Here is a 15,051-nt window from a genome sequence, read left to right as displayed (position 1 = left end):
ATCATTAGAGAATAATGTCTATGGCACACCATGTGCTTGCTTTAATACATTTTAATAAAAATCTGGACTTCAAGGTTAGGTAAATTGAATTTTGAAAAAATTATCCCAACAACTACATAAGCAGCTCCAGTCCTCATTTCCAAATGAACCAGGATTATCAAATATATTTTTCATCTGAGAGAACCTCTGTACTTTTTAATTAAATGTCTTAATCATGCATTCTTGTGACATCTCTCTCATGTTTGGATGGTAATAATAAAGCTGATATTAACAAAGAGTTGAGGAGTAAAGGGAGGTGATGGCTGCAGTTGATGGATATGGGGGGATGAGAGGGAGCTGTCCTGAGCCTCAGGATATTCATCTCTTCAGGTAGCAGCCCGTGCCCCCTACATGCCTAAGCCCTCTGCACTTTCAGTGCTGCCTGCCACAGATGATGCCTTTTCCTAGTCTCCTGTCTTTTCCAGAGGCATTTTCACAACACAGCAATGCTCTTTAATATATGTGGCACTGAAGCAAGCACAGCAATGCTTTTTAGTAATATTCACAGTAAGAAAGTGCTTGTTTATTGTGAAGTGGAAGAAGAGTTTTTAAAAAGTGAGCAGGGCAGAGAAACTGGCTGTCAACTGATCCCTGTGTTCTCAGGCAGATCCACTTCAAAAGACCACTGGTGCATTTTACTGGCAGCAGAAGTTCCAGTCGCATCAAGAGAAAACAGAGTGCTGGGTCCAGCTAGGCCTCTGAGAATGTGAGTCTAGCACCAACCCAAGTTATCAGAACCATTACCAGGATGCTGGGCAGAACACCAAGATGCTCTAGCACATGGACTACAAGATGAGGTGCACTCTGCAATGCCAGCTCTTCATTGGTAACTTCCAGGCTGTCAACAAGCATGTGAATTTTTTCCTCTGTGACTGTGAAAGGTTCAGGCATATCAAGCCAAAGGACTCTAAACAAGCAGAAATGGCAGACTGGTCCTGCTTCAAGGGGAGAACCTGTTCTTGATGGCAGTAGAAGGACCTCCTCCAAAGATACTGGGATTGTCCAAGCACCACTTCCTGGACCTATTGGGGCCTAGGAATCTGTAGAGCTGCTGATAGAAGCATCCTCCCTGGGGTTCCCAAATCACAGGCTCCTGCAGAACTTGCTAGGCCAGTTTATGAGGTGGGTGGGCCATCCCAACCGGTAATGATCACACAAAGAAGAGGCACTGTGGCAGCTGCTGCAGCTGCTGCTACAGCTAGTATTGCAGGGGCTCTGCCCAAGTACCCACCAGTCTATGGCATCCTCCCATACCTATGGGCCAATGGGCACCTTCTCCAAGCATGATATTCTCTCCTCCTCGCAAGCAACCTCCGATGGATCCTCCAACAGGTGTCCTTACGAGATGTGGGACTCCTATGGGTATACCACCTCCAGTGATTCAGATGCTTTCTCTTTGTGAGGCCTTTAACCTTGACCACAGAGTTATGGAAGTAGCATCACAGAAGCATGGGCCAGATTACCCAGGGCCATCTTACCACAGAACTGTTTGTTTATTGCGCTGCTGTTTTCAGAGTCTCACTGAGTTGTCTGCTTTCCCTTCCACCCAGAAATCCACCTGGTATGGCCCTAGAGTCATCTTGGCACTCCTCTGGTCTCTGCTTGTTTTCTGTAAGGTTGTACATCCTCGTTTTAATTTCTTGTGCTCCATGAAACTGATTTATAATAAACTATTTTAAAAGAATATTGCAAATGCAAAAAACAGACCACAGGTGAAAACTGATTAACACTTCTGTGATGGTTAATCTTGATTATGAATTTGATTAGCTAGAGAGATGCCCATGTCCACAGCTAAACCTTTAACTGTGATTTCCTGTAAAATTCAAATAACAAATTAGAGAATCCCAAGATACATTGGCACAGAATAAATTTCCATTCCACAGGGCAGTGACAGGTAAATAGAAGGTATTTGGGCCAAATAAATTTCGGAAACTAGTAGAGCAAACATAAAGTCATGGAGTTCTATGCCTGGCATTCAGGTCATATGGTGATGAGATGTGAATTTTGGGCATCTTTCTGGCCCTATTCAGTGGGCTTACAAGTTGCAGCACACACAGTCCCTCCCTTGGGCTGGCTCTGCTTTCTGCCTGATTTCCATGTTTCTGGGATTTCCAACATCGAGAGGTCTCCATTTTCAAAGATTCGCACAGTGCCCTCTAAGGGTACATTGTCTGGCTTTTCACACCTCCCTTTCAAATCTGAAAGGAAGATTTCATGATCCCACACCTCTTACTTTCTTAACTCTGAAAAGAGAAATGGGCTCATGTGGAAAATGCCAAGATCTCAAGCTAGCAATAGCCAGACCCCCTTGAAACATGGCACCTGTGGATTCTGAGTGATGGGGGCTAAACATAATGAAGTGAACCTCAGAGACCAATTCCCTACAGGTCCCTTTTCCAGCAAGGGACACAGAGTTGTATTAAACATGTAAAAGTTTATGTTTTGGCAAAGTGGAACAGCTCAGTTTTATAGCCAATTGTTACATCTCAGTGTCACAGGCAAGTGCCACAGCCCTGTAGCACAGCTGAGTGTTACAGCTGAGTGTTACAGATCTGGGTCACAGCCATTGCCATTTGAAGACTCAAGAAACTAAAGGTCCTGCCAAGAGGTGGAGAAAAACCTATTATTACACCGGCAGGCACAGAAGAGTTCATACTCCAAAGTTGAAGCCCTTCATCAGAAATGGAAGCCTCCTTATATAGGGATCTAGGAGTAGGCGAGAATGCTCATTGAAGTAGGAGGGCAGAGTTAACAGAATGTTCCTATAAGGGGGCAGAGCTAACAGAATAATCTTGAGAGGTCAGGCAGTTGAAACAGAACAGTTAAAAAGCTTTTGGATACATTGGGCTTGAGCACTGTGCAGCACAGACTGTTACATTTCTGGAACACATTTTGTGGGAAATAAAACATGGAGTCAAGGCAAGGACAAGTCAAGAATCTGTCTTATTGTGTATTATTGCTCTGTTAGTTACACTTTTGCACCCTTGAACTTGTGATAGATTAGCACTTTCTAATTCCTGAGATGCCCTCCAGGCATCTTTCTTCTGGTGCCATTCAAAGTGTTTGGTCTCTTTTTAATAATGCTAATTTTTCAATCAACTTCATATCTTCTTCCTCCTAAGGGATTGCAGAGGGGAATAATTTACTTTTTTCAAAACTTTTTGTGTACTTTTAGCTCCCAAATTTCTTTATAAAGCAACAAGCAGCACACATGACATGGCCTAGATATTGGGTAGCCTTCAAATTTCTTCTTCAAATTACTTAGGATGATTCCTTTAATCTCAGCTTAAAACAAAGCCTTAGGACATGGATAAAATGCCAACAAATTATTTGACAGAGTGTAGCACAAATGGTCTCTAGTACAATTCTAAAACAAGCCTTTATTCCCATCTGAAACTTCATGAGCCTACCCTTTCCTGTCCACATTCGTTTCAGTATTTTAATCTTCTGGGATCTGACCAGAATTATCTACCAGGCCAAGTTTGGTGGTACACACCTGTAATTCCAGCACTCTGGCTGTCAGAGACAGAAGGATCACAAAATCAAGTTCAGCCTGGGAAACTCAGGGACTTAGTGAGACCATGTCTCATAATAAAAATGTTAAAAGGCCAGGAGATGAAGCTCAATGTGAAAACCCTGGATTCAGCCTTTAATATCAGGGAAAAAAAAGAATTTGCTGCTAGGCTATTCCTACAAAATTCAAGGTCCAATGTATTGTGGTTCTACAAATGTTTGAAAACACAATCCAAGCCTTGTGAATGACTTTGTCAGTGATAGGCACACCAATGGTCCTACTTCTCTGGTATTTATATTCTCTATTTTCAGCTTTTCCATTACTGGGACCAAATACCTGACACCCTCTACTTACAAGAAGAGAGGTTTATTTTTGCACAGTTTCAGAGGTTTCAATTTATGCTTGGTTGCCTCCAAAGTAGAAATACCGTGGAAGAAGAGAGTAATAGAGGAAAGCTGTTGACCTCATAGTGGCCAAGTATCATTGCACAGGGTAAAAGCACCAACAAGAGATACATCCTCCTAAGACACAACTCTAGTGACCTATCTCCTCCAACTACACCCCACTTTTTAACAACACATTCAGCTGTGAATATCCATAGGCTAATTAACCAATGAATATGGTGAGCCCAATAATCCAACTATTTATTCAATAATCTGTTAACTCAGTTAAATTGACAATTATGATTAAAATATGTAAAGAGAAGACACTTGCATGCTACATATCTTATAATAGGTTAATATCCAATGTGTACAAACGATGAATCAAAATCAATAGCAAAATGGCAATCTGACTGAATTAGGGGCACAGATTCTGAATATTTCTCAAAAGCACACATTCAAATGGCCAAAAGGTATAGAAAAGGTGCTCAACAACATTAAATACAAGAAAGCAAACTAAAGCCACCATTATACATACTCACACATGTTACAAGGGCTATTGCTGAAAAGGCAAAAGACAGCAAGTGTTGGCGATGTAGTAGAGGCACTGATTGTGCCTGAGCACTGTTGGTGAGAATGTCAATCATTACTTCCAGTATAGAACACATAGAAATGCCTCAAAAAATGTAAACAAAGAAATGTCTTATATCCCAGCTATAACTCTTCTGGATATATCAATATATACAAAGAAATAAATCAAGATTTTGAGATCTTCTATTGACTCTATTAAAGTATCATTTGGGCTATTTTTTAATTAAGTTTATTGGTACATTTTAGGTGTAAAATACAGTTACATTCATCATTAGGATCTTGTTCCTTTGCATGATGTATCTTGGTTCTTCCTCTGCCCTCCCTTCACCACCTCCACCCTTCCCTTTTGCAAAGTCTTTGTTTCCAGTCTTTTTCCTTTTCTCATATTTTTTCTTTTCCCTTCTTTCCTTTTACCTACCCCTCCCACTTACCCTAAACCTTTAGACCTTTTCTTCCTATTACACAATCTCAATTTTACATTTTTTAAATTACACTATCAAGATCTAGAAGACAACCACATATTTTACAGAATTTAAAAGGATATGGAAAGCATATTACAAAAATATTTTTGAAGTAAATTCGACAACTTCTAAGAAGTAACTTAGAAGACAAATTAATGAAACTAACTCTGGAGGAAATATAAAATTTGAATAGTACCTATAAAAGAAAGTATATTCCTAGTTTGAAAAAATACCTGTATGACAACTTGCTCAGATAAATTTAACTGATAAATTATATCAAATATTTAAAGTAGAAAAAAAGGGAACACTTCTCCCCTCATTTTAGCAACTCATCATTGTGCTAATCTTAAAACTGGATAAAGATAATAGAAGAAAAAGTATGAACATAGATAAAAATTTATTTAACAAAACAAACTATTAGAAGTCAGATCTGGCAGTATGTAGAAAGTGGTTTTATTACAGAGATGGCAGTGTTGGTTCAGCATTGGAAGATCCACCCCCAAAAGTCATCATTTTAACAGAGGAAAGGAAAAAGCCATATGATCCTGTCACTAGTTGGAGAGAAAGTATTGGACTAAACTCCACAGCTGTTCATGGTAAGAGCTCTCAGGAGACCAGAAGTAGAACAGAACCTTCTCAGCAGATCAAAGACATGTACTCCATACTTCCAGCAAAAACCCCTTATATGGATGGAGAAGATACAATGCTTTCTCCCTAAGACAGGGAACAACACCAAATATTCCTGCTCTTCACCTATCCATTAAACTTTGAAAGACAGACCTAAACAATTAGGATAGGATTGGCAGGGAAGAACTAAAATGTTTATATGTAGATGAAATGATAATCTACAGAGAAAATACTAAGAAATCTCTAGGATCCCCTCAAACTTGTATTTGAATTTAGCAGGTTTAGAAAACACAGAGTGTATATAAAAATTCACATATATGTATACTTGCTATAAATGAAGAATTGGATATTGAAATATAAAAGTTATGTAGGAGTACAAAGGACCTAGAAAAGTAAAAATGAAAAAGAAACTGTCGGAAGACATTTAGAGCCTAATTTTAAAACTTCCTCTAAAGCTACAGTAATCAAGGCAGTGTTGGTGTAAGGAAAAATGTATAGACCATTGGAATAAAACAGAATCTAGAAGTAGAACCACAAATATACTGTCCACTGAGTTTTGAAAGATTATTTAAGAGTAACATTTTATAGAACATAAACAATTCAATTGAAGAGGAAAAGATAGTGTTTTTGGCAAATGGCACTAGAACACCTGGTATCCATATATAAAAATTAAGCTCAACCCTTTATTTCCATACATAAAAATAACTTGAAAGGGTCTATGAACCTAAATAAGAAAGCCTAAAATATAAAACTTTAAGAAGAAATTATGAGGGAAAATACTTATGAATTTAGTGTAGGCAAGAATTTCCTAGGATATAAAAAACATGATGTATAAAAGAAAAAATTGATTAATGAGATTCCATCACAATTTAGAACTTTAAATGATATTTTTAAGAAAATGAAAAGTAGTCCTTAAACAGACCATATTTATAATGCTTATAACCTATGAGCAGAATATATAAAGAACTCTTACAGTTCATTAATAGACAACCCAATTGAAAAGCAGACACAAAAAGAGGATAAATAGCCAGTACAGTACAAGGAAATGTGTGCAACACTAGAATCAGAAAAATACTAATCAGTACAATAACAACATCATATTATACCCTCATTAGGGAAATTAAGTTAAAGGTTTTAGAAGAACAAATGTCAGATTAGGTGTGAACCAGTTAGAACTTTCTAATACTGCTAATGTGAATGTAAAATAACAAAACCATTTTGGAAAACAATATAAAAATTTCTTGTATTACTGTTAAGAACCCGTAGTTCTGTTCTTGATATTCAGCTTGAGAAGAATGAAAACATATGTTCACAATAGATTTGTACATAGAAGTTGACTATCCCTTATCTGAAATTCTTAGGATCAGAGGGTTTCAGATTTTCATTTGAAATCCACTTGATCTGCAAAGAGGTTGGCTACTCCTGCTTTTTATTTTTGGGTCCCTGTCACATGGAGTGGTGTTTTCCACCCTTTAACTTTCAGTCTATGAGGGTTTTTTTTGAATTAAATGTGTTTCTTGTATGCAGCATATTGTTGGATCTTGCTTCTTGACTCATTCTGCCAGTCTATTTCTTGGATTAGTGTATTGAGACCACTAAAATTGATGGTTATAAATCATACATATTGATTTATTATTGTCATGATATTTTCTGTTTGTTGGATTCTCCCACTTCCCTTTTAATTTCTTGTCACACCTGATGGATTCATTCTTCTGGGATTCCTGGGGTTGTGATTCACTTTGTCTTTTCCTAGGATATTGTCTAAAATTTTTGGAGTGCTGGTTTGGTATTCATGAAGTTCCTAAGGTGCTCTTTGTTATGAAAGTATCTTATTTCTTCATCAATTTTTAAAGATAATTTTTGCAGGGCACATCAATCTGGGATGAAGGCTGTTTTCTTTTAGTGCTTGAAATACATCACTCCAAGCTCTTCTTGCCTTGAGGGTTTGCATTGAGAAGTCTGCTGTGATTCTTATGGGCTTTCCTTTGTATGTGATTTGTGTCTTTTCTCTAGCTGCTTGTAGAATTTTGTTCTGTTCAGTTTCTGGAATCTTAACTATTATATGCCTATGTGTAGATTTTTTTGAACAAGGCTACTTGGAGTCCTATAAGCCTCACTTATCTGTATTTCATGTTCTTTTGCCCTGCTTGGGATGTTTGCTGTCATCACATCTGAAAACATATTTTTTATGTCATCTGAACTCTGTCTTGTTTCTTCATTGACTCCAGTCAGTCTTATGTTATTCTTCTTAGCATCATCTAGCAGCTGCTGGATTGATTTCTTATGGTCCCTTACAATTTTAAAGAGATATTTCTTTGCCTGATCACTAACTGCAATCTTAACTTCTATATCTGAAATTCTATCCTCACATTAGTTCATTCTCCTGCATAGAATTTCATTGAAGTTTTTAATCTCCTGGAAATCTGTTTGCATCTGTTTTATGGATTAAATTTGTTTCCTATGTTGGGATTTCATCATGTTCCTCAGCTCTCCTATTTTTTTAATCTGTGTCCCCTCTAGATTTATTAATAATGTCTTGCACTATGCACACAATCTCTGTTGCTATCTGATAAATTATTTCTGATTTCATTTTTTTCAGATCCTCTTTTGTTGCCAGTTCCGGGAGTCCAGGTGGTTGAGTATCACAACGTTCCATCTCATTTCCCTTTGGGATTGTTTTAGGTGATCTGGAAGTCTGGTTTTGAAACTTATGCGTCTTCTCATTTCAATGGGGGAGGGGGGTGCTGCTGGGGTCCACACAGCTCACCTCCTCTGTGCTCACAGGGGTTACAGCAGCCTGGAAGCCTCCTCCTGTGTGCTGTGAGCAGCTTACCTCCTCTATGTTCACAGGAGGGTATGGCTGTCTGGAACTCTCCTCTTGTGTGGTGGGAGCGGCTCACCTCCTCTGTGCATGCAGGGTACAGTATCATTTGTAATAACTAAAACTGGATGTAATAACTCAAATGCCTGTAGATGGAGAAATTACAGACATTTTATATAAAGATATAAATACAGATAATGAGACACTAGTAATTCTTAAAAATGAGGAAAAATAATGTATTTTGTGACTACATGGATAAACCCAGAGACATTATGCTAAGTTAAATAAGTCACATACAGAAAGATGAAAGACAATCATGATCTAGTATACCTGAAGTCTATAAAAGTCAGAACATGGAAGCAGAAGGTAGAATGGTCATTGCCATAGATTGCGGAAATGGGGAGAGATTAGTTTAACATCATATTTTACTTATATATGAGAAATAATTTCTGATGTCTAAAGTACAGTACAATAACTATAATTAGTATACCTTATTATACTCAGAATTTGGTCCCAGTTACAGCAAAAAAAGAAATTTGTTAAGCAAGAAGATCTCCAACGTTTTAAGTGAAATAAATCAGACACATGTGTAAATATCACATTGTCTCTGTGGTGTGAGAAACTGAAAAGGTAAATAAGGACCCAAATGGATAATAGATAATAGAAAATAGGAAGAAACTCTTCAAAAGGAAAAGGAAACTGTGAAGGGGGAGAAGAGAAAAGGGGAAAACTGAGAAAAGAAGGAAAAAAATTAAAACCAAGATTTTGTAAATAAGAGGGTAAGGGAGTTGAAGGGAACAAAAGGTATTGGGAGAAAAAGAGGAATCAAAATATACCAGGTACAGGTACAAATTCCATTTGATTAATGTGATCATTATGTATATCTAAACTGTATCAATAAAATTAATTTTTTAAATGTGACTATAGGAGATGATATCTTTATATTCTTTATGATGACAATCATTTCACAATACTTAGATATATGAAAACATCTCAGTATGTACCTTAAATATTATATACAATAATATTCATACAATTATACCTCTTTGAAGCTGGGGAAATTTTAAAAATAAAATGTGAGGTTGAGCATTTTTTACACCATCTTGGCTATTTATTTATTTTAGTTTGAATAATCCCTGTTCATAATACATCCCCTTTTTAATCAAAATACTTGATTTTTAAATGTTATTTATAACTGCTGCTAATTTTTTGAGTTCCCTATGTATTCTGGCTGTAGACGCTTGTGAGGTAATTACTCATTGTTATTTTCTCATATTTAGTAGATTGTCTCCTCATTCTCTTACTTTTTCCTTTGCTGTACAGAAGATTTGAGTTTGATGCAATCCCATTGGTCTATTTTTACTTTTGTGCCCTGTGCACTTACATTCTTCTCCAAAATGTACTTGCACAAACTAATATCATAGACTGTTTCCCCTATGTTTTCTTCTAGTAGTTTGATAATTTTTTTACAGTTGTCTTTAAACCATCTTGACCTGGTGTTTGCATATGTTGTGATGTGTGAGTCCACTTCCATTTCTTTAGATGAGGACATCCAGCTACTCAGATGATTTAATGAAGAGCATGGCTTGACTATATATGTGTTATTCCAATGTATGAGAAACACTTCAATGTGATGTGTGAATTTGTTTCTATGTTCTCTATTCTGTTCCATTGGATTATGTGTCTATCTTTATGCCAGTACCATACTATTTTTGTTCCTGTATGTCAGTAGTATGTTTAGAAGCTGGAAAGTATAAATCAACACTACAATGGGATATCATCCCCACCTAGAATGACCATAATAAAAGACAAAATTGACAAATTCTGGGAGAGATGTGGCAAAAGGAGAAATTGTGAACACTATTTGTAGCAATGTAAGATTATACAGTCACTGTTACTGAAAATTATGTGAAGGTTTTTTGGGAAATTAAAGCAAAAGTACCATATGATCCTCCAGTCCCATTGCTGTGTATTTCTCAGAAGGATATTCATCAGTATATCCAAGTCATCTGTACTTTTTAATTTCAGAACCATTCACAATGACCAAGACTTGGAATCAACAAAGTTGCCCATCTGCAGATGAGTGGATATAGTGGATAAACTAATGGTCAACCTGTAATGCCCAGCTGAACTGAATCAGCCTTTTCTGGGTGTGGAGGATCCACCTGAGGATTGTTAGCAATAGCCATAAAAAGAGAACTGGAGGAGAAGATCTTGGCCTGTTGATTTTCTAGGAAAAGTTTGCTGCAGATGGTTTTCCTGATGCAAACTAAGCTGTTCTGGTCAGAAAAGGAGCTCGCTGTTGCTGGGATTGGCTGCTTTCTTTGTCAGGTGACCTCTCATCTTTACCATGAACATCACATCCTGGTTCCAATGTGTATGCTTCAGCTTGGTGGCACAAATCTTTCATCTCACCAGTGTAGGTTTTCTGTGTTCCACCACTGGCCTTTGGGCCTTCCAGGTGCAGATCCTCAATATAGACAAGCATGTGATGTTGCCATGGGCTCTAGGCCACTGGCTGGACTCATGGAGAACACTGCCTTGGACTCTTTTCCTTTAGCTGCCCTGGTGCAGGACATTGCTAGAATCCAGGCCCTCAGCTGGATTCCTTGGGCCCCTAATGTGCAGTTAATCTCTTGTACTCCTTTTCATTTGACTTTTTGGGTAATTATCATAAAATAACCCCATAAACTATGAGTCCTGTAGTAAATGCATTTCCTTGTCAAACCTTGACTACAACAGTGGATAAAGACCATATGGGAGACACACACAGCAGGACATTATAGCCATATGCAGGACACATTCTGTCATTTATAGCAATGTGGATAGAACTTGTCTTATTTACCCTCACATTCCTGAGATGAAATACCTGACACCCAAAGTTAAAGGAGGAAGACTTTATTTAGCTTTCAGTTTGTACTGGTTTCAGTCCATAATCAGCTGGATCCAAGGCAGGGTGGCTTGGCAGACAGGGATTGCAGAGGAGAAACAGTTCATAGTGGGCAGAAGGTAGCAAAGCAAGCAAGAGAGAAGATATGTGTCTTTGTGTCCCTTATGTTATATCCAGGCTACCAGGATTAGGGTGGTGGCAAAAAATCAGTGGACTGATTTAGTAATCACACACCCTTAATCCCAGAGTCACACACTCTAGATCCCATCACCTCTGGGAAAACACCACTTATTACTTCTTTAGGTTTTGGGGGCACACCTAGACCCAAACCATATCAGAACTGAAAATCCTACTAGAGGACAGAAACCAGGCCTGGAAAGGTACACATGATTTAACACATATATGGAATCTAACAAAGCTGAGTTCAAAAAACTGGTGAGCAAAATGATGGTTCCTTGAGACAAGGGAGGGGGAGACCAAGATGGAGGAGAAGAGAAATTGCTCAAAAAATGCAAATTCACAGCCCACAGGAGGAAAGAATGCTGTGTCATACAACACAGATGTTGACTACAGTTAACAATATTGTATGATGCAAATCAAAATAGCTAAAGAGAAGGTGAAGTGGTTCTCTGCCTGTGAAAATCCACCAGGAATGGTGGCACACACCAGTAATCCCAGCAACAGGGAGGCTGAAGCAGCAGGATCATTGTGAGTTGAAGACAAGCCTGGGCAGCACAGTGAGTCCAAGGCCAATCCAGACTACACAGTGAGATTCTGTCTCAAAAAAACTAAAATCAAAAAGTAAAGACCCTGGTAAATGTTTGCTGTGATCAAGGACCTAAGGATCCTGTGTTAATCAACACCTAAGTTACAAATGTAATGCATAATGTGGTATGTGATAAAGAAGTAGAGCTACACTTGTTAATAAAAAGATTTTAAATAAGAAGTGTGGCCTATGTGGTGTTTAAGATATGGGTCTCAGTTTTTTGTGCCTTAATTATTTTAAGGTTTAAACAAATAATGCTTCTGTACCATAAGTTATGTACAATAGATTGAAAATGTAATTGCGTTTGTAATGCTTCTGGAAGCATGCTTCTATTCCCTTCTAAAAATGATGAAGGAAATTTAACATTTTAAGAACACAGAGTACTTGCAATATCATAAAAACTTAATCCTAAACATGAGAAAGTCCATAGTCAAAGAGTATTAGCAAATTCAACAGGCTGTTGAAACAAATAAATCTAAACCAATGATTTTGTATTGTTTGTTCCCGTTTTTTATGAAAATAAGTTTATTGCATTTTATAAATACATTAACATTTATAACAAAGCCAAATTTGATTTTATCTAAGTGGTAACAAAAGCCTAAAACATTTCAGTAAACAAGGATTTCCAACTTACTGTATAAGTAAGAAGTCACTTAAACACTTGTCTTTAGTTAGTGGCAAACATCAGTCACTGCCTCCTAATTACAAAAATCCAGGCTGCTTCACATTTAAGGGCAATTCAGCACAGGGTTCACCCTTCTTTTCCCTACTAGAAATGCACTGAAAAGTTACAAGCTCAGAGGAGAGGCTGTACAGGAAGCAGGAGCTGAAGTCAAAATTCTATTACCCTGAGGAAGTGGGGATGGTAGTTTTATTATTTCTACCGCATCTACATAAAAAAAAACCTGATCATTAAAAATAACTCTGGACAAGATTTCATTTGTGCAATGTGGTGAAAATGGTCAGGTCCTAATATTTAGGGTTTGACAGTATCCTAATACTTAGGGTCACATGCTCATACTCAGGACTGGGAGAGATGTTATTACTATACCCTTGGCATTCCTCAGTTGCCACAGTGGCTCCTGCCCTAGGAGGACTAGATAGATGCTTCTCTTTTCCTTAGAGATACTGGCTTGGAATTAAGACAAAGGTATGAAGGTACTGTCCACTCCAGGAAAGCTGAGTGCACAGTTTATTCCATAATACATACATTAAGCTTTATAGAGCTTTAATGAGACTGTCAGTAACACAGTCACTTTTTTGTACCTAGGAAATATTTCTTAAACCTCCCCTGGGTTTGGTTTCAAAAAGTGACTAGGTCAAAAATCACTCTGTTACTCATGAAGACAAATGCTTCTAAAGTTACACAGATGAATGGAATTTCTCTATAAAGTTACACTACTTAGGTCCTATAGTTGAACATGTCTTCACACCATCCCCTGTGTTTGGCGCCCATGTAGAGAGATTTGTTACACTGCTGCATGGCACTTTCCATTTCAACTAGTTGGCAGCATCCAATGGTTAACTTTTCCTGATACTCAGTCTGAGAAACACAACCACAGAGTTCCTGGGTAGTAAATGTGACATGTTTATTTACCTCATACTTGATTAGGAAGTTATAGAGGATCTCAATATCTTAGTAATTACTGTTAGGGGCCAATGTTCTCTGAATTCCTTAAAGAATACCCTTCACAGCTGCCATTAACTTTTGAAGATATATAAATGCTTCTTGAAATGGTGCTATTTTTGAAGCAGTCAGAGCTGAATTTGATTTCAATCTTTGAAACACATCCATGCTGTTCTGATATATTGTAATCCAAATTTTCTATAGGACAGACCAGATTTCTTGACACCAGTTGGAATGAGGAAGATAAGAACCCAAGAAAACAATGATTTCTTTGTTATGAGATTTCATCAAAGGAGTGTGTTCCTGCATTTTACTCATTATGTTTTCTGAAGAATTTGGCCTAAGTTTTGTCTTGACCTCTGTAAATGTCTGTAGTAGTCTGCTTATTTGGGGAAAGGCCTGTGGAAGAACACTGTCATAATTTGACCTTATACTGAAAGTGTGTAACTAGCTTTTAGAATCTTGAAACAAGATTTTCACAATTGTAAAGTCCACTACATGTTTAGCTTTACATTTTCATATAGGCTCTCAACAATAAAAAGTAAGTTCTTTTCCATAACCAATCCAAATACAGCCAAAAAAAACAATTATTTTGTTGTTGAAGGGATTCTGATTCTGGTGGAAATAATGCCTTTCATACACATCTCTCCCTTACTCCTTTTCTGGCCTCAGCCAATCTCCCTGTGGCCTCTGATCTTGCTCCCCTTTCTTCCCCCACAGTTGTCACAGCTGATGCTCCCTGGGGATCCAGACCCTCTCCATGTACAAGTGAAGTCTCTGCTTTCCCCACCCAACCAGCTGGACCAGGCCCACAGGATGCTGTACAGATAAAGGAGACCTGAGACCACAGGAGCAGAAGGACCTCTTCTATGGGTCACACCTCCATTGTCCTCCAGTGAAACTGGGTGGGCACAAAAGGAGATGGGTGAGATAGTGCACACATGGGCTGAGTCTATGCTGCAGAAATCTTGTGAAGACTCTCTCCATGCTTAGCTTGCACAACCTCACCACCAGCCCTGTGATATTCAAAGTCACTGAGGTCAGAAATTAATTCTGGACCAATCCTGGCATTTTTACGATTTCCCAAGTTCTCAGAGGGTAGTAAATAGCAAGAGTGGAAGAGTGGGTCAAAGCAATGGGTTTGAGGTAGGAGATACACAGTGTGGGAGACATCTGGGACTTAAACTCCCAACACCAGGATGGCTTCTGATTCTGAGAGATGCTTGACTCATCATATCACTGCATCTCCTTAGCTTTCTCATGAGCCTGGGAAGTATTCTTGGCTGTTATCACACTTCTTCACCTCTGTCATGACCAAAGGAGAAAAGCTCTGCT

The 15,051-nt window shown here is 38.0% G+C and overlaps 1 pseudogene; it reads left to right on the top strand.

Annotated features, from left to right (window-relative positions):
- Positions 1 to 298: 298 nt before the first annotated feature.
- On the top strand, positions 299 to 14,547 carry LOC101698562 (small nuclear ribonucleoprotein-associated protein B' pseudogene; annotated as a pseudogene).
- The last annotated feature ends 504 nt before the right edge of the window (positions 14,548 to 15,051 follow it).

The sequence above is a fragment of the Heterocephalus glaber genome, unplaced genomic scaffold (genome assembly GCF_053883595.1).
Source record: "Heterocephalus glaber isolate CG9 unplaced genomic scaffold, H.glaber_assembly_v1.0 deba00001673, whole genome shotgun sequence".
NCBI classification, from domain to species: Eukaryota; Metazoa; Chordata; class Mammalia; order Rodentia; family Bathyergidae; genus Heterocephalus; species Heterocephalus glaber.
The sequence above is the reverse complement of the archived record's forward strand: the minus strand, read 5'-3'. Positions and strand labels throughout refer to the sequence as shown.